The sequence below is a fragment of the Mya arenaria genome, chromosome 4, assembly GCF_026914265.1.
Source record: "Mya arenaria isolate MELC-2E11 chromosome 4, ASM2691426v1".
In the NCBI taxonomy this organism is placed as follows: Eukaryota; Metazoa; Mollusca; class Bivalvia; order Myida; family Myidae; genus Mya; species Mya arenaria.
Window position 1 is genome coordinate 52,511,091 of NC_069125.1, and position 25,379 is coordinate 52,536,469.

Consider the following 25,379-nt stretch of genomic DNA (forward strand, 5'->3'; position numbering starts at 1 on the left):
CAAAGGTATCTCAGAGTTATCGGATAAAACCAGTGTGGTGCCAGAATGTATCAATAGTTTGCGATTTTGAAAATAATTTGTTTCCGTAATATCTTTACTTTTATCACTATTTGTTTATAACATGAAAGTTGGATGTTTGATGTGTATTTTGTTTTAAATACAGTAAAGTTAATTTGTTTGTTATAGAGTCGTCCCTCCCAATTCGTGGCCACTCAGCTGGATAAATAAGACACCTTAATTGATGAACAAATTTACTCACGAGATCTTAACCAGCTGCTTGTCAAGCAACCGGCTATAACAGAAGAGGGGCCGTGTGGGGTTCGAACATTCGACATTTCTCTAAAAAGGCTTACAGAGGCGGTTAATACAAGTATTTTACAAAGGTTAATTGATTGACATCCATTGGAATTATTATCTCCCCAATCTTACTAATTGATGCGTTGGTGTTTACATATCGTTTTCACAAGGTTCCATTCCACGTTCGCGTCAATTTAGGATAGCTGTTCATTTTTTTTCAACCAAACCCTCCAGTTGTACATACAGATGCTTTTACAAGACAGTTGAGACGTATGTGCTGTGATCGAACAGCTGAACGTATGCAAAGTCACACTTTTCTAGGCATCAAATGTATACAAGATCATTTATGTAATAACCAATATAAATAAAATGGTTATCGGATTTTGACATAATTACTGCCGATTATTAACAATAACGATATCCATGGTGTTATTAAGACAGTTAATTTCGGAGAGTAATATTTGGTGTTTCATGGAAGCAGAAAGCATCACAGTAGAACATACTTAATGGAGAGTTTTGGCTTTATTGTTGGAGTGTGACACTTATCTTGAGTTTTATGGATAGCTGTATGATGCTGAGGTAAGTCAGAAATGTAGTCTCCATTGCTCGTTATCTGTTCACCAGCATTGTAAACTCGTTGATTTTGTTCGAGAACCCATGTCAATGTCTATTTTTAAAGATAAGACCAAACATCTAAAAAATACTGATAATCAAAGTATATGTAATTGCAACACACATTACCTTTTTACCATTAGATGACATGGAAAAAGGTACAAAAGGGGACCATTGAATACTTTCAATACTAGTAACTTTATACTATAAAATATAGCCTTGGTACTAGAGGTTTCATTGTTAGGAACATATCCTTGGAAAAATTAGTGTACATTACATGCAGTTTGTTCGCACTGCCGTAGTAATTATCATTTTTACTACAACCAACATATTCTTCTTTTACTTCTTATTCTTATTATCACGTGTTCCTTCCGTTTACTTGTGAGATAAGCTGCAACCGGAAGCGCAATAAATTCATAACAATGAGGTAACATTTCTTATTACCAAATTGATGTACAAGTTCTTATTTTTTTCTTTTGATTCCGATGGGAATTATCTGTATAAAGAAAGGAAAAAAATGACAACTCATTTTAAGAAACGAAACAAGCTCTTAATGTACAGAATTATAATAGATATTTACCCGATAATTGCAGTTCAAAGTAACAGAACTTTGGTAATGTAATTTACCAATTAAAACGTGGCATATTTAATTGATCAAATATAGCTAATATACCCCAAAACTGCTATGCAGTACTTTGTGTGTGTTATAAAGGCATCTGCTGAAAGAATTTCAAATTAATTTGGGCGGTTAAAATAGTGCTAACATATATAATGTATAGAAAACTGTTGGTTAGCATTGAACATCAACCTTTGAATTGTGGAATCTTTTATCTTTATTTTAATTTATTACAACCAATATAAAAGAAAAGAAAATCTCACTAATTGAAGCACTCGTGCAGTGAAATGCATAATAATAATTGAATCAAATGTTTCATATCACAATTTTTCGCCTTCGCATCAATATACTCTTTAAATATATAACTTTTGGTGCTCGCTCCGTTAAATATAAAGCGATGCTACTCTGAAACAAACAATTATCCTCTATGTATTCGATATAGTGATCACAAACATGTGTCCACAAGCTCACATATCAGGTCTGGTGAATGTTTTTATAATTATGTACTTTTCATAGGTATAAAGAAGAAATACTGAATGTATCCAACGATGTTTGGCTACTAGACTTGTTTCTGTAGTTGTTTTCCATATAAGTATTCATATTTGTAAGTTTACTTAAAGCACTATACAACTTTGATTATAAAAATTGCAAATTCTTTGAGTGAAAATAAATGTTTTTTTGCGACAATATACATTTCTTTTGCAAATAAAAAGTTGTATACACTATTCAGATATTAGAGCAAAATGTAAGAATACGATCACAATCTGCTGTTTATCCTGTCCAAACATAATAAAGATTACGTCAGAAATTATGTAAAAATATCTACTAACGTCTTGAACCGCCCTCAAATTAATGCTTTACAGTTGAACGACACATGTGATAAGGTACTACTTTATGACCGTCCCATCTTCCGCCAATAATACAATAGGAGTGTTCTGGGACAATTCCAGCAATATAAAAAAGTATGAGGGTATTTAATCATTTAATCACTGATCAAAGCCCAGCAGACGCTCAATGAAAGACATAACATCAACACACGCAGATTACATCAATTTAAATCGTTATCAATAGATGCAATGCAATTCTTGACTGCCAGTAGAGTACAGGGACAATTCAAGCAGTAACACAATAAGTATGAGGGTATTTAAAGCCATACGGATCAAAGCCAAACAGACACTCCATGAGACCCATAACATTAACACACGCAGATTACATCAACTTCTATTGTTATCAGAAGGTGCAATAAAATGCTTGACTGCCGGTAGGCTTGACTGCCGGTTGTGTACAGGGACAATTTAGAAATCAAACACGGATGAAAGCCCAACAAACACTCAATGAGGCACTCATCGACACATGCAGTGTACATGGAACGGTCAGTGAAACGGTGAACAAAAATATAGTTCACTGGATGCTTAAACCGGTTTACGAGATTTTAGTCCCACAATTGTCCCAACAACACCGTATACAAGAATGATAAGAAGCTGCATTATTGAAAAAGCTGGTGCTCGAAAATTTATTGATAAAGAATCGTTCACCTGTTTTAAGAACACTGCAACGAATTACCATACTTTACATTGGGATGAATTTTACGTATTATAATTTAATGTGTATAGCTATAAAGGTATGTTCCAGCTCAAGCAGGAACTTCGAAATACCATCTGTTTAAGGCTAAGAACCCACATGAGCCTTATCTATACTAATCGATAACACACGATTCTCTCTTTCTCGTATGAGGGGCAAAACAAAGGTTGGTGACCATCAGACGTAATCCAGTCCCGAGATCCCGTCAAAAAGGTTGGTCATGAGGTTCAGAAATCCATTTATTCCAGACAAAATAACGCCAGTGAAAATGAAAAACAGACATGAATAATTCGATAAATGAAATGTTTTTGTTCAGTTATTAAACAATTTGTTTGAAATCATTTCAAGCATCGGTACAATTCTAACTATATTTCAGTGGAAAATCACTGCAATTGCAGTGCAAAACTTATACTGCAAATACATCAAAACGCACTTTGGAAATCTCAACATGATATAAATTGACATTTCCGCACTAGGGGTAGACAGTGATGTAAACACTTCTGTATGATTTATGCACCTTCAATTTGAAATGCCTTATTTCGTTTTTAAATCAATTTTATTTTGAGTGTCTCTTTGGTAGGATACTTTTATTATTTTGGTATAAGTGTATATGCATCTAAAAGTTATAACTTGCGAATTGTACTGTTTCATTTTCTGCAAAAAGATTAATAGCATTCGTAAAACTATGTACAGACTAGATTACTTGTACATGGTACAAACTATTTATATCTATTAGTTTTGCAATAAATTTCGAAACGGAAGAAAGAGCAACCGTCTAGCTTTCCAAACATAATTTGGTATAAATTAATCAGTTAATCGTAATATCAATACAAACATACAGTCTATTCACAAAATTTGTCTGAAATGCCACCATATGCTTAACATATTTCTAATAATGTCAACCCACTTGAAAGCTCAATAATTGTTGCTTACATAGTATCGACTACAGGCGTTTTGTTTAAAACGAGACAAGCATAAATTATCCAGACCTCGGTTAAAACATTATATTGATATACGAGATAAATATGTTGTTTGATTAATGTATGAATAATAAAAACCTTGTAGTTCAGGGAGATAATCGTACAAGTTAGTGTTCGAGTATCAATGTAAAAGTCTTATTTATGTTGATAAAAATCGATTCATGACGTTAAAATATAACATTAAAAATAATTGTCTGAAAATATGTACTTTGTTGACAGCATTCGGTAAATTAGCCTTATGATAAACAGTTTATGAATGATAAATTTTAGCCTATTTTAATATTGGAGGTACTATAACTAGAGTATTATTAGTTAAAATAAAATGAAAATATTAGACAACTATTCAACAATTAATGTATATATATTTTGTCCAGGTTCATATTTTGCAACTAAAGTTAACCGACTAACTAATATTAAAGTCATGATCGATTAAGGGCCTTCCACAAAGCAAATGTGGGCAGAGGAAGCGAAAAAATTTTTTTTTTCAAAAGCTCTTGTTTTCCCTAGTTTTGAGGAACAATCTTTTTCAGGTAATAAGGAGTTAATCAAATTTCAAGAAAAAAGATTTGAGTAGAGTTTGGATAAAAAAGCATTTGCATTTTTTTCGGAAAAGTCTGTTGAAAATATGAATATATTTGTGTGTCAAAATGCTCCAGACTACTATTTCAACAATGTATTGTGGTTTTTTGATGATACCTTTAAAAAAAGAAAGATATTCAAGAAAATAATACAAACTTTTGGAGTAAATTCATTTCCTGGTTTTCAAAAATGCAAATATCTTTCTAAAAATATATGCAATCTCCTCAAAGCCACAATACATTGTTGATCAAGATGTCATGAACAGTTTGACTCAAAAAGAAATCGAATTCATATAAAGACATTTCCGAAAAAAAAGGTAAACGATTTTTTATTGAAAATCTAATTTAATCTTATTAAATTCACTCATATTGCAAAAGTTGTATGCATTATGCTTCCTGAATATTGCACCTCAAAACTAGATACAAAATAAAATTTTGAAACTTTAATGTTTTGCACTTTAAACTTACTTTTTCACTGTGGATTATGAAATGGTTAACAATTTAATATACTCTTGAGGGAAAGTATATTGGCAACGCGTTTTATTCTGAGACGTATCAACTAATTATTGAAATTAAATATCAAAGTTGTAGGTAGAAAGCTATTTATATTAATGATATAAACATAATAGATAATGTCATTAATCGAACCATATACAAATAAAAGGAGTTAATACAGAGCTCATTTGTTGATCAGCTGTACCACTGTTGCAAGTGTGTTTTTTGGAGGCTGGTCAGTTTAATGTAACAGATCAGCGGAACTGGATTCATTTGCCAAGAAGAAGGCTGGAACGAACAATTTAATAGACATTGTGATATAAATATAAACACGATAATTGCGAATCCGGTAATTACTTATTCTTCCCTTGACAGTTTTGTGTAAAATTCCAAGACAGTCGTTTGCATAATTATACAAATTGCTCAAAACTTCAAAAGTAATAAGAATATGTTATTATGTTAGCAAACCAGACGTCTGGAATTGGTAGGTATTCAGCAACGACTACATTTTAGAAATTTCAGCAAACACGAAAAATGTTGTAGATTTAGAACCATGACGCATCAAGACAATGTAAGGTATTTAGAAATATATTTCAAACTTCCTTTATATAATATTTTTTAAAAAGAGAAACGTCTAATTAGTTGATAATATGCAATAAAATTGTTGTAGGGGTCAAATTCTACAGGGAAATATGCGAATTTTGAATTAATATGACAAAGTGCGATGAGTTTGGATGGATTAAGTCGGAGTATATTTAAAATTGAAATGCCAAACGGAATTGAACAGGATCTTTCCCGAAATTCCCTGTTAATACCGAATATCTGGGATTAACTAATTGACTTCAAATATAACTTCGCTTACCAAAAAAAAAAAAAAGGGCACCGACGGGAAAACAAATAAAACTTAATTGTTTTATCTGCATCTTTCAGCTCCATGTGCGAGATATCTACGATATTTCATTGAAAAGCTCTACACATATTACCAACCGGATTATTGAAGTGAAAACAACGCTGTAGTTTTCTTTTACAGTTAAAAGTAGCATGTAGTGAAAGGCCGCTCATAAAACAAAAAAAACAACGATTTTTTCTCGTAAAATATACGTACGCAGTTGGCAAAATATAATCTAAAAAAACATTTAAAGTGTTCCGAAGTGTCTGGATCATGATTGGATATAAAACTACGCAAACTAAATGATTCCTCTGATGTTTCTAGAGATCTGTATAGTTCCTTTGTTTACCCAGTTTTAGCTCAATGAAATGGACGTTCATATAGAATCGTATGTTTCTAGGTCATCTGTTAATGTAGAAAGTTCCATAAAGGCGATGATGGACAAGATCACTATAGTAAACATATTACAGACATGGCTGTTTCTTATCGTCCTTGCTTGTATAAAACTCTAACAAACTTGGGATTATTTCGTCATAAAGAATAAACGTATTCGCGAAGAATTTGAATCGAAACTCTGGAGATTCGCTTTGATCTGTCCTGCTATTTCTCGGATAAGATATCTACTGGAAAACGAGGCCTTCGACCAATTCAAATACAAACCAGAAACAGTTTTATGTTTAGATAAAAATCCAAGATAAGTTTCTTTTTCATGTAGTTTTTTTTTTTAAATTTCATCAGAATCCGTATTAATTGTTAGAGCATCTGTTACTCCAAGTTCTCTGAAACGATCAGAATCATTCTTTTTTGCGTCAACTACTATTACGGTGATCTCAATTGTCTACATATTTCTTGACCATTTAACCAAAATAAATCCCATGTTGTTTGCTGCCGATGTCACCGTTCCATGCAAACAGGGAACGGTACACACATTCCAATACCACACTTACAAATAAGTCAGTACTGAACATAAAATGCTATTATTTAGATAACATCATTTTTATCTACGAAATATTTAGACCCTGATAGAAAGTTTTATAAAGTATAAAGAAAAGATATATTAACAGTCAGGATTATTTTTAAATAAGGAAATGAAGTTTACTCTTCAAAAGTTTTTTTTTAAAGTTTTCTATCATTTGCTGGCCAGCACCACTTCAGACCACCGTTGTTACATTGGGAACCTCTGTGCTAACGCCATCGTACCATTGTTTACCCATTCAGTTGTAGCATTGTCATGCACTGACCATTTTGCTTACTGGCAGACAGCCCGCTCGATAATTTACATGATCACGATCTTTTTTGTCGTTTGTTTTTATTTCTAATATAGAGTATGAATATTTTTGTCGAAGTCCATTTCTTAATAATTTTGCCATTACTTTTGTGTTATCATTTGTTTTATGAAGATGCACAGAACGAACAATAACAGCACCTACAGAACAGCAATGAACGGTGCAGTCCGTTTTGTTCAACTGTCGACATACTGTATGTATAGGCTATAGTTTATGTTTTATAAAAATATTGATTCAATGGAACACTAGCAACACAAGTCGACATAGGCCGATGGTAATTCGATAAAATGCGATTTTACCTTTTTTATTGATAGGTAAAACTGAAAGGTTGGTGACCATTATACATAACCTTGCAGATTTGAGATCACGTGAAGATAGTTTGTCATGACCTTAAGAAATACATTTCAATTTTTTAAACCCTCCAATGACAAGATGTTTGATATTTAATTGACGCCATTGAGATAATACCACGAACAGTTCAATAATTGGGTTCTAGAATAAAGAAAGAAATATAAATGGCCGGTTCCAGATAATAAAGTTCTAGAATCTACGAAATTCTTTATTTCATCTAAATATAAGTTTTTGAAATATTGTATAACTTGATGTTCTAGAATCTAAAAATAAACGTTCAAGCACTGCTCAAGGACCCGATTCAAGAACAGTACACGGACATTAAATGACCGGCTCTTGGACACCATAAATATAACTACAAGTTCTTAAACAATGGCCCATTGCTGCTTGAACCGTACATGTACACAAAAATTATCATTATGACCCTTCTTATAGAGCTGCATATATACACATATATAAATATCTATATATATATGCCCTTGTCCGTTCGTCATTGCGTCCGTCTGTGGCTCTGTAAGTTTTCATTCAAAACTCCAAAACTATTTGATCAAGAGTCTTAGATCATCCGGGGGAATATTTGTAAAATGATGTAGTTGTGCATCTGGTCTCTTGCTTGCAGCTCCACATGAATAGGGAAGAGTTATTGCCATTTAATAACCAAAATATGGCATTTTAGGACTATTTTGTATGCAAATATGTGTGACCGAATACATTTGTTTGGAAATAGATTAGTACTGGTGTAAACCTTTCCTGTGTCACATGAGGCAGGTGGAGTCATCCGTGTCCTATGGACACACATCCAGTTTTTGCTTTGTTGGTGATAATGAATACGATAGTGTTCAGCTTGTGTGTGCCAAATATAGTTGTATTTTCTACACGTTTTTCGATTTTCTAATGAGCCATATGGTCTTTATGTAGCTAAACCATATGATCCTATATGTTTATGTATTGTTGTTATTTATTTAAACAGTATTGAAAATCAGACACAATGTTTATTGTTTACAACGTAGGCGCTATGTCGACATGTTTAAACATGCTACGTGACTTGTAATGGCATGACCATGAATATCAGGGTTGTCCTTCATTTCACCGACGTTGTCGTTCTGAACGATAACAAATTTATGTTGGTAAACATTATATTTATGCCCGAATATATGGGTAGCGTGTCATGACACGCGCGTATGCAAACTGTCCGAACATTATACTTGTCATTTAGTTAAAAAACAGTGACCCCTCTGAAGGCTGTTGAAAAATAACGGCGTGTTCCATTCTCGTTTTAAAAATATCTTATTTCTTGCTTAACCAGCAAACCGTGAGCAATCGTTTGCTAGAAGACATCCGTTAGCAAGTAATTGACAAAGATAAGTTAAAGAAGGATCATGTCGACATCACCAGAGCTAATGAAACACTTAAAAGCGCAAGATTGTATAAAAGCAGACGCCCTAACCACTAGGCAACGGAGACGGCTTATACATGTACTATAAATTTGTTGACAATTGCAACCACTGAAATTATTATCTCACCCATCTAACTAGTTCATATGTAGGTGTTCACATATTTTTTTACACAACTTTCCATTTCATGTTCACAGGAACTTAAGATATCTGTCCATTTTTTCAACCAATCCTCTAGTGGCGAATACGCCTGCTTTGATACGACAGTAGAGTCGTATGTGCTGTGATCAAACCGCTTAACGCAAACAAAGTCACACTTGGCATCAAAGTTTACAGGATCATTTATGTAATAACCAATATAAAAAAGGTTTGCGTATTCTGATAAGATTACCGCCGATTAGCCACACGCAAACAATGTCACGTTTCTAGGCATGTCACGTATACAGGATCATTTATGTAATAACCAATATAAATAAATAGATTTGTAGATTCTTACATCATTGCAGCCGATTAGCGACAGAAGTGGCATCAGTGGTCTTATCTAGACACCTTTATTGCGGAGAAAAACATTTTATGTTTCCGAAAAGCATAAAGAGCTTCGTTAGAGCGATATTAGTCTTTATTACAGAAGAGTGACACTTTCGATATATTTGGTTTTATTGATAGTCACTTGATGAGTCGGAATGTGTTATTACATATAAATGAATATAAATTTTGTAACATTTTGTTTGGTCTTATTACTTACCACAAAGACTGGGTAATAGAGCCCACTAATTATACCGAAAATAACAGTTACAATATTCAATCCATTTCAGTGATTTGTATTTATGTTTCTGTGGTGTGTTTTTTTGCTGACCATCCATTAAATTGATTGAAGCTTTGCACACATTTGGCAGTATCCGAATCACTGTAATAGTTTTGCAACCATGGCCATATGGTGAACGGAATTGTTATAATGTATGAATGTGTCATCATATGTGAATATGACAAAACCTATGTTTCATTTTATTATAACATCATTAAGATAAATTATAAGGATGCCACTTAAAACAATTTTGCTTTTCCATCTATGTACTAGTTCAATTTCTTGTTGACACATTTATGACACATTTATAAAACACAACTGTCTATTACAATAATTTCTGTCTACATTATCGTTGTCCAACACACACATATTTCTTATATTGCAGTTATTGAATGTGTATTTTTTGCAATACAAAATATGAAACAACCATAGTTGATCATTTAATTTGCTGAACTGATGTATACAATGTATTTTGAATCGTGTATATGCTGGAGTATTTTTATGACAATACTATCTTGTAGCCGTCAACCTTGGCCTTGGTAGGATTTTGTTTATCTCGTTCCTATAACATTTGAAGTACGCTGATAGTATTCATTTATAATAATTTTAGCAAGAGTTGCTAATTGCTTTCGGATCGGTATATCCACTGTTTAACAAATGTCTCTGAGTAACGAACAAAAAACTTAATATCCAGTAATCTGAAAACCTTTAAGCCAATGAGGAGAGTTCAAAGAAAACGGCAGCATGCCAGTCAGTTTATTATAATTATTTTTATTATTATAATTATAATTATTATAATTATTATAATTATTATTATTATTATTGTTGTTGTTGTTGTTGTTGTTGTAGAAAAGTATGTCATCAATTAGAATTCATTGAACTTAATCTGACACATGACCATTAACGCTTTGGATATAAGATTACGAAGATACAGTTGTACATAGATTTCGTGTGTGTTCAATTTATATGGAGCTTAGATATAAATGTGCTTGGTTGAACGGTATAAGATTATGGTATTATATTAGCTAATTTCTAACACGATTCTCTCTCCATCTATGAAGACGTTCGTTTCTTTTTCGATAACATTGATAGTGATCACAAGCATATGGCCCCAAGCTCACATATCTGGTGTAGTTTATGTCTCTGTAAACATATATTTGGCATCGGTGTGAAATAGAAATAAACTGAGAAAAACTGACTGCAGCCAACAAGTCTTGAATTTTCAAGGCTTCTTGAAGCAGATTGCAAATTCTCAGTGTTCCATACTTGACTTTCTGTAGCACAAATGTGGTCAGTAAAAAGATGAACTTGATAATAAATTATTAAAAATATATGGTAAGAGTAAGCAAACCAACTGCTGATGATTTTCTGATTTGTTATGTCCTCTCAAGAATTATCTCTTTATTGCCCTCATCAATCTCTTTCTTGTTTTTCAGACTAGCGCTTTACAAAAATACTAATATTATATACGTTATTATTACATTTCTAATCAATCAAGATTTATATGTTTGTCTTTGCTTTATTATATTATGTAGGAAATGTTGGAACTGTTTTGCACTTTGAAACCTGTAATTCACATGCACCCAAACGGCCCATTTATAATGCAATCGCATAATATTTGATTAGTATATTCTGCAAGCAGAAGCCAGACTTATAAAACAATCAAGAACGATTAAATCATGCTAAATTTAAAATGCAGATTTTTTTCTAAAGTCTAATAAATCGTTTATTTGTAATTCCGTTGTCTATTAAGGTTAAACTGTTAATGTCGGTAACGATTTCGTATTGATAGTTAATATGATAATGCCAAAAATAATTGTTAACAAATACATTTTTTATTTATTATATAATGGAGCTTTTACATATTTTCCCTCATTCGCCATGCCTGAAACGACGTCATAAATCAGTCGCATTACATTGTATTGATTTAGTGCATGTTCTTCAATGTTAACACTTATTAGCAGTTTTTTTTTTCTTTTGGATGCTTATATGAGTATAAGTAACTTTTATGTATCATACAGATAAAAACATCTGAGTTTCTTCTTGCATATTTTAAACATTATATTTTATAAATAAACATAGATGTGTAAAAGTCTGGCGGTACTATGCTGATATATTGGGTCGGAAAACGACATTAGCGCGCTATAGAATTTTGAGTACGGCGTACAGTTTTTTCATTATCGGGTTTGAAAAAGGATATGGATAGGCATGTACAAATATGATTATTTTGCCATAAATAGTATTTACAGATGCTTGGATTTTTAAGCAAAACTTGAATGGTTCGTTTTGATCATTCTATTGAGCGGGAGACACGACGCCAAAACAGCCATTAGAATTTACACACATATCAAAGCATATCGTCGCTGGTAAATATTACAAACTGCGCTTGTTTTTACATTCATCCGCCTCCCCCATAACCCTCCCCATTTGAACCAATGCATTCTATTCAACTCTTTACCTCTTTCAATTTCCCTTCCTAACTAGCTTATCATCTTCCAACTGAACCACAAGGTGTACGCTTGGACTCTCACACGAGGTTATATAGACATAACGTATACACCCATTACAGATAGGTTAAACTATGTCTTTAAGGGAGATGCGCGATTGCCTGTCATGAATGATTCACTCAATTTATTAACCCAACATAATTTGTATTTATAGTATGTTTAATGTTGCTTTTCAATGGATTGTCTTAAGTTGTAAAATATATTTACGTTCGGAAAGTTCGTCTTTAATTTAAAATGCTAATGCATCTTATGTATACATATTTCCATTCGATCTCGTCCAAAAAATAGATTTAATGCGGGAGTGTTAACTTCCTTTTGAGTGTCTTCTTGAAAATCAGTTAGTTAGTTAAAAACCTGGAACAACAACAGCACTAGCTCTAAGAAAATGTGTTCTTGCTGGTAGCTTGATCGCCTAAATCTCAATCAGGAATATTGGTGAAAAAACAACACCATTGTCTGAGACACACTCCATTTCATCGATCAGAATCTTTGATAGGTCTGAAAGGTTTAATGTTAAGGTTTAATCTTCCACTTAAAAGGTCAAGTTATATTTTATACTTTCGTAACATGATGACATGTTAAGTTGTTTGTAATTAGACACATTTGATTTCAAATAAGTCTAGGCAACAGAATATGTGTATTGATTCCGTGTGCGTTAGTATATTTTGATTGCAATGAAAGCTTATTCCTTATCATATCTGATCATTGATATTTTCTGGATTAGGGGAAAAATGCAAAGGCTAAACTCAACTTGCTGAACTAACGGCAGTGCGTATTATCGATGACAGCGGTATACATATGTATTTTAAAACCATTTATAACAAATGAAAATGATATTAACATATCACCACGATTGAAAAGAAAGTATCACAAGCTGTAGTTTTGTAAGAATCTGATTTAGATTCGTTGTTCAATACATATGTGTTTTTAAAAGACGTGGCTTATTTCTATTGTTTAAAGATCCCCAATTATGGTACGTAGATTTTTATATGGTCTAACGTTTCCACTATTAAGTGGATATTCTCAAACATCCTAAATCCTTTAAATCGCTTTCTGTTAAAAAGAAGATACAAAGGGCAACTGTATGTCTCGAAACCATATATAGGCTGAAGACAAAATACCTTAATTGTATACATGTGTTTGCCTACCTACCAGTCTGGCTGTTTGTCGGTATGCTTTCTGTACATATGAAGGTACGTCCAACCGTAACGACCAGCTTGTATATCTGTACATATCTGTTTGTCAGCCCGCCTACCTGACTGTCAGCGCGTCCGTATGCTCATCCGCTTGTATATATGTCTATCTTTCAGTCTGCGGTTTGTTTGTCACTATGTTTGTCTGCAATTTGTCTGTAACGGTGTTGTTCAGTTATTCTATCTGTCCGTTTGTCTGTCTGTATGGCGCCCTGGTTGTCAATTGGTTGGAACAGTAGAACAATTAAAATAAATAAAAACGTGTTTTTTTATCTGAAAAAACAACAACACAAAAATATATCGAAAACCCAAGCTTGTATCAACTTAATTTTCGATTGTATAATAATTTGTTATCTTATTAATTTTCCATTTTTATAATTAACCTATTTTTCCATTGAATTGTGATTTTGATAGTTATGTTTTGCTTTATTTCGTATACATGTGTTAAACTATTGATATAATTATGTCATACATCTTAGTAATTATTGCGGCGGAGTAAACATATCTTTTACACAGTTCCCCAAACGATATTCACGGCAATTTAGAATACCTGTTCACTTGTCTCAAAACCAAGCCCTCCAGTGGCCAGTTATCTTGCTTTGATACGGCGGTAGAGACATCTGTGCCGTGATCGAATCGCTAAACGTATACAACGTCACAATTCTAGGCATCAAAATTACACAGGATTATCTACGTAATAACCAATATAAATAAATAGGTTTGTGGATTCTGACATGATTGCCGGCGATTAGCCACAATAGCGGCATGAATGGGTTTATTAAGACAGTTAATTGCGGAAAGTAACATTTGGTGTTTCTTGGAAGTGTAGCGCCAGGTTAGAACTTCAGTAAAGGCGAAATTGCTTTTACTACGCGAGCGTAACAACTGCATGGGATTGTTTGAATTACATCATGGTAAGTCAGCTATTTTTGTGCCAACTTATATTTGTATTTTATTAGTAGGAGTCGTAAGATTTTCTTTGTTTTGTAAAACATAACAGATATAATATTTTGTATGATATGTAACTCATCAAAAATATATCTATGTCAATTTCGTATTAAGAAAAAGAGTATATATTATACGGAACAGTTTTAAACAAATTCCCATGAGTTTATATAAACACAATTTCACCAAATATAAATAAACGCAGCACTGATATTATATCTTTACAAAAGAACAATTAAAAAGTTACAAAGCATGTTTATTCACTCATAATGATGATTTTCATTCTCTCAAACAGAAACAGTGTCCATCGAATGCATTCTTTTCTCACTGTTCCGATCTTTTACACTCGCGATTAACATTTAATAGGATTCTTCAATACAATATTTGGATTATTTTTGAGGAAATCTATATTTCCTTATATTTTCGAATGTTTCAACGTACTTTGTTTGAATAATATAATACGATTAGATCAGTTCTTCTATTTAAATGTGTGATATATATGTCGCACACACATTAGACTTCTTCTGTATTTTAGTATATTAACAATGACTCCAGTAGCCTAATATAATTATTTTATCGAAGAAATGAAAATATAACATTTCTTTGATTTATTTAGATGTACTCACACATATAAACTATATTTTATGTCTGACTCCATTCAAAGTTTCAATTGTAGCGAAAATGTTCACAGTTTACGACTATCAATGTTTCACGATCATTTCTATCTGTCTATCAACACATATAATAATGTTTGAGTTAGGCCAAAGGCAAGTATTTGCTGATATTGCCAATAAACTAAAACTTATATTAAATAACAAATGCGGCCACCTGATTGATTTTTATTATTTCTGTCCTATCTGATTATAGGAATTTAGGCAAGGAAACATTTTCTCGTTTTTTTCATGAAACTGGTCCCTATTCTTTGTGAGTATTTCTTATGTCTCAGTTATAGTGGTGTGACATATAAAGGGAAACAATGAAACTATGGAAAGTAATCAGATGTACAATTTGATGCCGTAAACTCGTCGTTTGCATCGCTGGTTCTTAACTATATGGCTTGGGCGCTTGTGAGTTTGGTATGTGGTCACCAAGCCGGACTAGTTGATACTAGTTTCTCCGGGTACTCCGGTTTCCCTCACAACACAGACCACACACTCGCGTAACATCGTTACAACGAGAGTGTTTAATATAATATTGTAATAACTTGTTTCACAATCGTTGTCAAATAAATATGTTTAAATTAAACTAAACTAAAGTACTATATGTGTTCCAGTACCATTCTTCGCAGCTATTTGGACAAATGAATCTCTTTTGCACATATATTTTGAGCGTTGTTTAATTTAACGGGGTCACCTTTAAACAGTTGTCTACTTGGTTTGTCCTTGAAGCTAGCTTCCATTGTATGTATGATACGCCAATGACGGCATCTCCGCCTGTTTTTGGTATAACCGTCGAACATCTTCATTGGATACAGAACAATTGCAGGTGCGCGTATGCCTTCCGCAATTTAAGCGGTGAAATTATGCTGCATTTAATACGCTCAAAATATTTGAAACTTCATCGAAACAATATCTTCGAATGATAGTGTGTCACCCGTCGAATAAAATTTCCTTATCCACAACTTAAGGTTGTGTTAGATTTATTTTATAGATAAAAAGAGAGAAAGGTATAAGCACTGAAAACGCTATAACCATTTGTTCTGTAATCCGCAGAAGAATTTTATCAGATTTACTACCATCAATAATACTTTGATAAAGCATCAATTATCTAGTACCCCAAAGAGCCAAGAAATATCAACTGCCATACACGTTGTATGTATCTTTGAGAGGAACATGTATACAGATACGTACGAGCTCTAGTTTAGAATCAGAAATAACATCTGTTTAAAGCATGGGCCTTCATTCTCTTATACGATAAAAGGCAGTTCTCCCTTTCTCTGTTAGCAGGACATTTCAAAGGTAGGTGACCATCAGACTTGATGCATTACCGAGACTCCGTAAAGAGAAGTTGGTCGTGAGTTTCAGAAAATAACTCCGCTGTAGATATATGCGCGTAAATCAGGTCCTGAAGATAAAAAATGTGAAAAAAGTCTATTTGGAAACTACTTGTAACTATCTGTAATGCTTCACTAGAATTTTAAATACACACATACAATATTTGTATAAAAACTACATATCTCTTATTAAGATGATTTTTTTTATTGAATTTATTTGATTCTCACATCAGAAGTCTATAAAATTCGAATTCTCTGCAAGGTTTGTAAAATAAAAGAGTGATGAATTATTAAAGGATTAATGATAACAATTTAAAATGCATATTTTTACCTTGGGGTAATTTTCTTCGATGGCCATAAAAAAATGTATTTGAAATAATTTTAATTTGGATATGTACATGTTATTGAAGATTCATTGAAACACACATTTGTTCACAGTACGTGTACGATAAAAACAGCTTTCACATATTTCATCGGATAAAAACAGTGTGGTGCCAGAATGTTTCAAATTAGTTTACGATAATAAGAATGATGTGTTTCTTCAATAATTTTACTTATTTACATTAAGTATTTATGAGAAGAACTTGAACATTTGTTTAAAATACATGTGTTAAACATTAGTCATCAATTGACAACCTATTTCACTTATCAATTGGAAATACCTGTTCTTTTTCTCGACCAAGTCCTCCTTGGCGAATACTCCCGAAGTTGTGCCATGGTAGGGCCATTTGTGCCGTGATCTAGCCGCGTAACGTATATACACTCGCAGTCCTAGGCATTACAAGTGTAGAGAATCATTCAAGTAATAAGCAATATAAATAAAAAAGATTTGTTGATTTAGACATGTTTGTCGCCGATTAAATACAAATTTGGCATCAACGTTGTTACCATTCCAGTGAATTTCCGCGAGTAACAATTGTGTTTTCATGGAAACAAAAAGCACCAATCTAGAGCAAAGTAACGGAGAGTTCTGGCTTCATAATTGGAGGACGACACTTATCTTGAGTTGTATGGATATTCTTATGATGCTATGGTAAGTCTCCATTGCATGATTGTTTAAGAAAACCCAAATTTCAACCAAGGCCTTTTTTGTATTTAAAGACAAAGATAATAACATAGATTTAAAACACTCCTTAGTAAAGAAAGATAACTTTGCAATTACTATTAACTAATTTAAATCAGAATAATTGCAGCAATCATTAATCAAATCGATTAAAGTGAAACATTGACCCTTGAATCATTTCAATACTAGTTGTTTTATTACTTAAACTATAAGCATGGTACTCCTAGTGTCCTTACTTAAAACATAACCTTGGTAAGAATGGTGTTCCTCTCTCTCTCTCTCTCTCTCTCTCTCTCTCTCTCTCTCTCTCTCTCTCTCTCTCTCTCTCTCTCTCTCTCTCCCATGTCGTAGCTGTTTACTACATTCTTCAAGGAAATTATTAATGTAGTTTTGATAAAACTAATATATGTTTATTACAACATGTGGCTATGCGATTTAATCAAATGGTACTCTAATGAGACTAGTAAATGCTCCATTTTTTATAAACTAACAAAAAATAAAGAATCATAAATTAAGTTCCCCTCCAAAAGCACCATAACGTATCAATTTTTATCAATTCATATTAATTTTTGATTTGCCACAAAATGTAAGACCTTAGAAATACTTTAAACGAAGCAGTGGAATTCAAAGCCACATCATATTATAAAATACAATACTGCAATTAAGTAGATATCGTATGATATAAAGACGCTGAAAAGAGGTTCAAATACATTGGTTACTACTTCGTGCAGCTTTAACCCGTATATTTAAGAGAAGCGTTGGCTCGGATCTCGAAGTCAAATTTAGTGTTACCAATATAAAAGCTTTGTTAATTTCAGTATTTGAAGCATTCATGCAGTGAAAGGCATATCATTAAGTCTGTTACCGATAATCTATTAACTTACTCATATAACTATAACTTCTCCTTAGCATCAATAAAAAGTTCGGTTTTATTCGATCACATTGATAATGATCACAAGCATATGGCCTAAAGCTAATATATCTGGCCGAGTTTACGTCTTTAAAGACATTTGGCATAGGTGTGAAATAGGAATGAACTGAGAAAATGCTGACTACATCCAGCATTTCCTGGCTTATATTTGAAAGTTTACTTGAAGCAGACATGATATGACTTTCATAATATGATATTGCAACCTCTTAGTGGTAGGGAGCTAAATGTTGTATACGACTTTTTTTGCAAATGAAGAGTAGTATTTGAAAATTTATACGTTAGAGCAAACAATGAAGATTCACTCACATAACATGACATGCGGCGTTAAATGGACAGCACTCAGTCATGTAATCCAACATATCCATGTGCAAGTAAGTCATATGCAATTTGGACCCTTCAGGCACTATTTATTATACATGACTTTCATTCTTGATGTTTTGATTACTTATTCAAAATAGTATATTTACAACAATTTAACGAGATAATTGATTAGGTAGTCATTAATGATTCGTCTAACTTCTTCACGAATGTCATGATACAATTCATTGGCAACAATACCGTACAACTCGCAACTACTAGGGTCGTTCCGTAGGTTTACAGGGACGATCTAATAAAGGCATACGGATGAAAGACCAACATATAGTCAATGAAACACATGACGTCAACAAAGGCAGATTATATTTATGTATATTGTTATCAATATATGTTTGGGTTACCACTTTGAACGGTCAGTGTAATGTGAATACAAACATAGTTCACTGGTTACTGCCTTGGATCAGTCAGTGTAATGTGAACACAAACATAGTTCACTGGTTACTGCCTTGGATCGGTCAGTGAAAGAATGAACAAAATCGTTGTTTACTGGATGCTTAAATCGGTTTACAAGATTTCAATATGACTGAATTCATTAATAAAGAATATAGACACCAGAAACGGGAATGACACATAACTTTTACCAGTCGTGCATTATTTGTAGAACTTTTAAAGGTACGAGTATGTGTAGGCTCTAGTAAGAATCTGTCATGGACCTATTATAATGTGACAGAACACTATCCCCTTTCTGGTTTGAGCCAGAAATTACAAAGGTTGGTCACTATCAGACTTCAGCTTGACCCGGGATCAAATGAAAAGAGTTAATGATGAGCTGTAGAAATACATTTTAAACGTTACGATAATGGTATGTTTAATATCGAATTGACATGTCAAGGATAAAACGTATTTATTTCAAATAAAATAACCACAGTGAAGACGAGACATAAATATGAACGAGTTTTGGGATACATTTATTTTGCACAGCTGTCAAACAATCTGTTTGAACTCATGTCACAAACGGTGAAAATTGAAATTTGTTGATGATAAAGCTTTGGCAATGCAAAATTCATAAAACAAAACACCCAAATGACTCACTTTTAAAGTCTCGACAAGCTATAAAACTCGCATTTTCGCACTAGGTAGTCAGATATGAAAACACTTTTGAATGATTTAATCATCTTCAATTTAAAACGCATAATTTTAAGATCTTATTTATAAATCAAATCTTATTTCAAGTGCTTTCTTTGAATATGAGGGTATTTCATTATATGCATCAACTGTAATAAATTGTTAATTGAACTATTGCATTCTTAAAATGGAAGTAAAGACCAACCGTGTAACATTTCCAACATGATCTAAACTATATAGATAGATTAATCAACTATCAGCTAAACATACAGTCTTTCCAGATGTTTTACATACGTTTAATGTCAAAGCACTTAAAAACGCAATAAATGCTGCTTATATGGTACTTATTGCATGCATTTTGTCTGGATCGAGATCAGCTTACTGTATTCCAGACTTCAGTGAAAAAGGATATATTGGTAAATGGGATAAATATGTTTGTTGTATTAATGTAATACTATCAATAAAAAGACAAACGTCTAGATTTGTGGAGACGATCTGCCGTCGTATATTAAGCTGTATTTTGTCGTAACAAACATATAAGCTTTTTGATAATTAATCTGGAAGTTTTTTATTTATTAATTCCAAAAACTTAATATTTGGTGTCAAAATCGCTCTTAGATAAAGCTTTTAATATTTATGCGAAAAGCTATATAAACAAGCTCAGTAGCTTTTTTAAGTTTTGACGTTTGTTTTCAGCTGACAAAATCCAGTATATTAGCCCTATGATGAACCATTTTTGTATAAGAGAATATATGTTAACATACTTTTAGTCAAGGATGTACTATTTTTGTATGGATATTTATTTTAATGCAATGACAATACTAGACAGTTATTCAACCATGTAATTGAGGTATTCAGATCCATAAACTACTGTTTGCAAATCAACTTGGTCAATCAGTTAAACAATATGCCATTTAGCACGAAGCGACAGTCAAATTGTACCGCCTTAACGGCGGATTCGGACAGGATGTTTCAACTCTTCAAGGGATTTCGTTTGTCACCGCGTCGCTCTCGTGAGCGTTATTTAATGTTACGATTAACTTGGCCGGATTAACCGAAAACCAATGCAAACTGTACATGTATAAATAATTATATGACCCCGCCTAGTCCGTTGTTGGTTCCAGGGACTTCGTAAAAGAATACTGTAAATCGTTGACAGGTTCACTTAAATGGTTAAAGTCGATTGACCGGCTGTAGATGTTGCATTTGATTTAAAATTCATGTTTGAGGCGCAACAAAAGCTACGATTATTTGATGCTTCAAAAATTTGAAACACTACGTGCATTAGTTTTTTTGTGTTTTTTTTTGCAACTGGAATTGTTCAAATACAATTTGACCACAAACCATATAGCAAGTCAAAACGGATTCATGATTATCAATTGTTTATTATTGTAATTCTGAGAAGCATCAGACAAGTATTTTTGAAATGAAAAACCAATGGTCAATGTATAAAGATACTAGTATATTCATATTGATGAAATATACATCAAAGATGTCATCAATCAATCCAAGTTTATAAAATAAACAAAAGGCGTAAATACAGGGCCAATTTGTTTACAGACTTTACCACTATGGAAGATGTGTTTGGCTTCTGGTTAGTGAAATGCTCCCGACCACCTACACTTAATTAATTTGACTAGTTAATGTTCTTTACACAAGTAAAGCTTTGCCTCCTGTACCTTCTTCCAATGTTAGAGGGACGTTATTGTAGCGGACTCAGTTGTATAATATTTTGAATAAGCATGATAAAGATGATGGGTTGTTTGTGCCCGTTTCTTTTATTTAAATATGATTTGAGAAGATTGAGGTTTGTGCACTTAAACTGGTTGAAACCCCCAGTAAATTTACATTTTACTCACGTTCCAAGGCGGTACCTAACAGTCCTTGATAAACATACCTATTTTTTATATATTGTATGTATGCACTGTACTGTTTGTGGAGTTTTGTGCTGTTCTTCCATGTTTCTTGTTTGTGATTTTATGTTTTATGTCTTTGGCGTTTACCTCCCTGCCATTAAACCGGGTTGTTATTAAGCTTGTTTCTGTAGCCTTTAGCATAAATATTGATATTGAATGCTTGACCGCTGTTGTATTTGGTTCTTGTTTGATAAGTGTAGCTTTCGCATACTGATTATATTGCACTTATTCTGCTCAACGGGTAGAAGCATACCTTTGCGAATGGTTGACATATACTCATATGGAAGTTAGGTTTTAGCGCATTTGACAAATCGTTGGCGGCACAAATTACTGCAAAATAAACCTAATGATTTTGATTTGTTACGGCTAGAAAATGAGTTATATTGTGTTTTAAAACTTGAGCATTTGAGATGTTGATAGTGTTGTTTAATTTTTTAAGACAGGCCTATGGTAAATTAAAGATATATTGATCTGCATGAATACAAATTACTCAAACAACTCAAGATTCTGTTTTAAACAACTTTATACTATTTTAGACAGATGTCTGTAAGTGGTAAAGCATTTTTACTTTTTAGCAAAACGAATAAATTGACGATGGGTCAATGGGACATGATTTCACTGTAGATCGAACTTTCATTCTAAAATGTTATTAATATCGAGAAACGCCCGATGAATTGAGTGCGTCTTACTTATGGGTGCCACGATTTCACAATTCCAATCCTAGAAAGAAATATGCGAATGTTAATATGAAATGACATGGTGAGAGAAGTCTGGATGGATAAAATCGGGTTATATCTTAACACTGAAATGTCAGACTTAATTGAACAGGATATATTTCGACGTAGACTTTTAATACCGTGCATCTGGGAGCTACTAATTGACTTCACTGACAAAAATAACTGTGTTATCTCAAATGTTTGCAAAATAATTAAAAATAAATTATCTATATCTACAATTTAATTAGTAAAATGTCTACGATAAATCATGAAAATCCACTAAACTTATTGCCAGACGTATACCTTCCTATGCTGTTTTCTTTCTGAAGTTATTGACAAGATAGATGTAATTTTCTGTTAAAGTACAAGTGGTGAAAGGTCTTTTGTGGCTGTAAATTATACGATAGCAGTTTGAAACATACAAAGTAAATAGAATAAGAGGAGAACTTCCTAATGTAATTATGCTTACATATTACAAAGATAACAAACATAAGTATCCCCCTTCTAACATTGTGTTTAAGGTATTGCATTGCGAACTGATGGATTGCACTTAAGTATATCGTTGTTTTCCAAACGTTGGCAGACACTGTATTGTTATCATTTGCAGCCATTTGACCCCCTGGAGCTTGTTCTGGCCTTGAGCCCGATCCGATACTTTGATTGCATTCATATATTCACAAAATTGAATTTCACGGCAAAATATGTCTCTCACTTGCGTACCGAATACTTCTTAAAATCTTTCTTGCTCATATAGATTGAGATGTCACTTTATTGTTGAACCAAACAAAAGACACAATTCCTTCATGCATAAGATGGTCTCCACAGGGTTGATTTTCTTGTTGCCTAGTACGGACATGCAGGAATCAAGTGTATGTTACATCTAACATAAATAGGAATATTGTGAAGGATCTTAAATTGTTCACTGCAATTCTAATTTAAGAGATCCCCCATATCCCTTCGGGATCATCAATAGGTAAAGGTTCAAGTTGCAAGCCAGTGCACAGGGCATTTTCAGTGCACATCAATTAAACAGAACCACGAAGTAGTGTCATACTATGTGTGCATTCTATGCTTTTGAAGCATTTTTAAGAATGTTTTCCTATAATCGAAACTGATGTATCAATGTATCTTAACACTCACTCTCTTTTGCATTCAAAAAATCTCTAATTTGCCAATGAAATGTTATTGACACACTCCTGAATTGTTTGTATCGTTTGCTGGGATACATTTGAAGTTAACTAAAGTGATTGAGCCGTCGTGCTGTTCCATGTTTTGCCTCAGTGTTAACACTTTGTCAGTTTGTTTTATCACCAAATACCCTTTGTTCGAGTTGCCTTGAGTGTCATTAGTGGAAATCACACCACCTAAACGTAATGGCTCCTCCGGTGCTTATACATTCATGCCTAGTTCCGTTGTTTACCATTTTTAACCCAGTGTAATAGAATTGTAACGTTCGTGTTTTAGATATCCATCTATGTTTCCCGTTTCTCTGTTTATAAAGAAAGTTCCAAAAGGCGATAATAAACACTTTCATTATTGTAAACATGTTACTGAATGGCTCTTCAAGTGATAGTATTCTGATTATGTCTACTCAGAAAATAGTTGATTATTTCTTCAAAAATAATATACCAAATGTGATGATTTTGGAGCATAAATTAAAGATTTGCTGTTAAGTGTCTAGTGTTGGAAAATTCTCCGACCAAACCAAATTAAAAAAAAAAAAACCATTTTTTTTTGTTTGAATGAAAACCAAGATAATGGTCACTTTTATGTCTGCTCAATTTGTAACAAATAAATAGAAGAAAAAAAGACATTTTAACGTGAACTCTGAAATTATCAGAAACTCGTTCTGGTTCTCTGTAACAATCAAAGAGCCCCAAGTTTGTTTTTGCTTGTGTTACAATGATGTGGATTGTATTCAGAGCATTTTGGCTATCTAACAATTAAACACATATGTATTTTAATGTAAGTTTAACGGCCAAACATGGAATAGTACACATATTTCAAGATTTTTATACACACTGATACGATCTAACATATAGCATATAACTTTATAACAAAATTTCCCAAATTGAATCGTTAATTTTTCATTTCTAACGGTCCACAATGTACCATTGTCGGTTCACTTAGTGGTAGCACTGTCATGAAATGATTTCTAAAAGACAGCTCGCTAGATAATTTACTTGAGCAATTTTGTCGGTTGAATTTATTTCTTTCATTTGATATACCTCTAGCATTAACAGTGTTTTGTTCTCGTCCATTGCTATTTGTAGATTACACTTACCCCATTGCTTTTATGCTATCGCTAGATTCACAAAACTGGTTCACAAAACTACCAACAGTACCTGCATCACCGACTCATACGTTTCACTTCTGGGTTTTTTAAACCTGGAACCATAATCACGACCAGTCTCAAGTCGAAGTCTAGACTCAGACTCAGGAAAAACAACACTTAAATTAAATTACAAAGAAACAATTTGCTTTAAAATAACAAAATAATTGTGTATAATTGTACAATTTCAAAAAGTTCTAAAATTCTGTCAATTTCAACTCGTTGCAAAGGAAACTTGCAATTCAATGAAAATTTACAGTTTTGCCACCTGAGTGTAAACTCATTCATAACCATTACCCCTGTTCACGTTCTGTACGTATAAGTTAAATTTCATATCTTATAAGTGAAACGAATTGATTCCAAGAAATCGACAGCTAATATTATTAATATTATAATTAGATCAAACGTCATTCTCCTTTCTTGTGTGAGCGGGAATGTTTAAAGGTGGGCGACCATCAG

General features: G+C 32.9%; 1 protein-coding gene across 3 annotated transcripts in view; it reads left to right on the top strand.

Moving 5' to 3' along the window:
* The window catches only part of LOC128232523 (potassium channel subfamily K member 18-like), a 115,299-nt gene that overhangs the window by 29,718 nt on the left and 60,202 nt on the right, over positions 1 to 25,379 (top strand). For 2 of the 3 annotated variants that reach the window (XM_052946114.1, XM_052946113.1), the window contains exon 1: positions 14,205 to 14,498. The exons of the other annotated variant lie outside the window; for it this stretch is intronic. The gene's annotated coding sequence lies outside the window, so the exon portion shown is untranslated. Of the gene's footprint in view, positions 1 to 14,204; positions 14,499 to 25,379 lie in introns of those variants that run through there. 3 annotated transcript variants of the gene reach the window in all.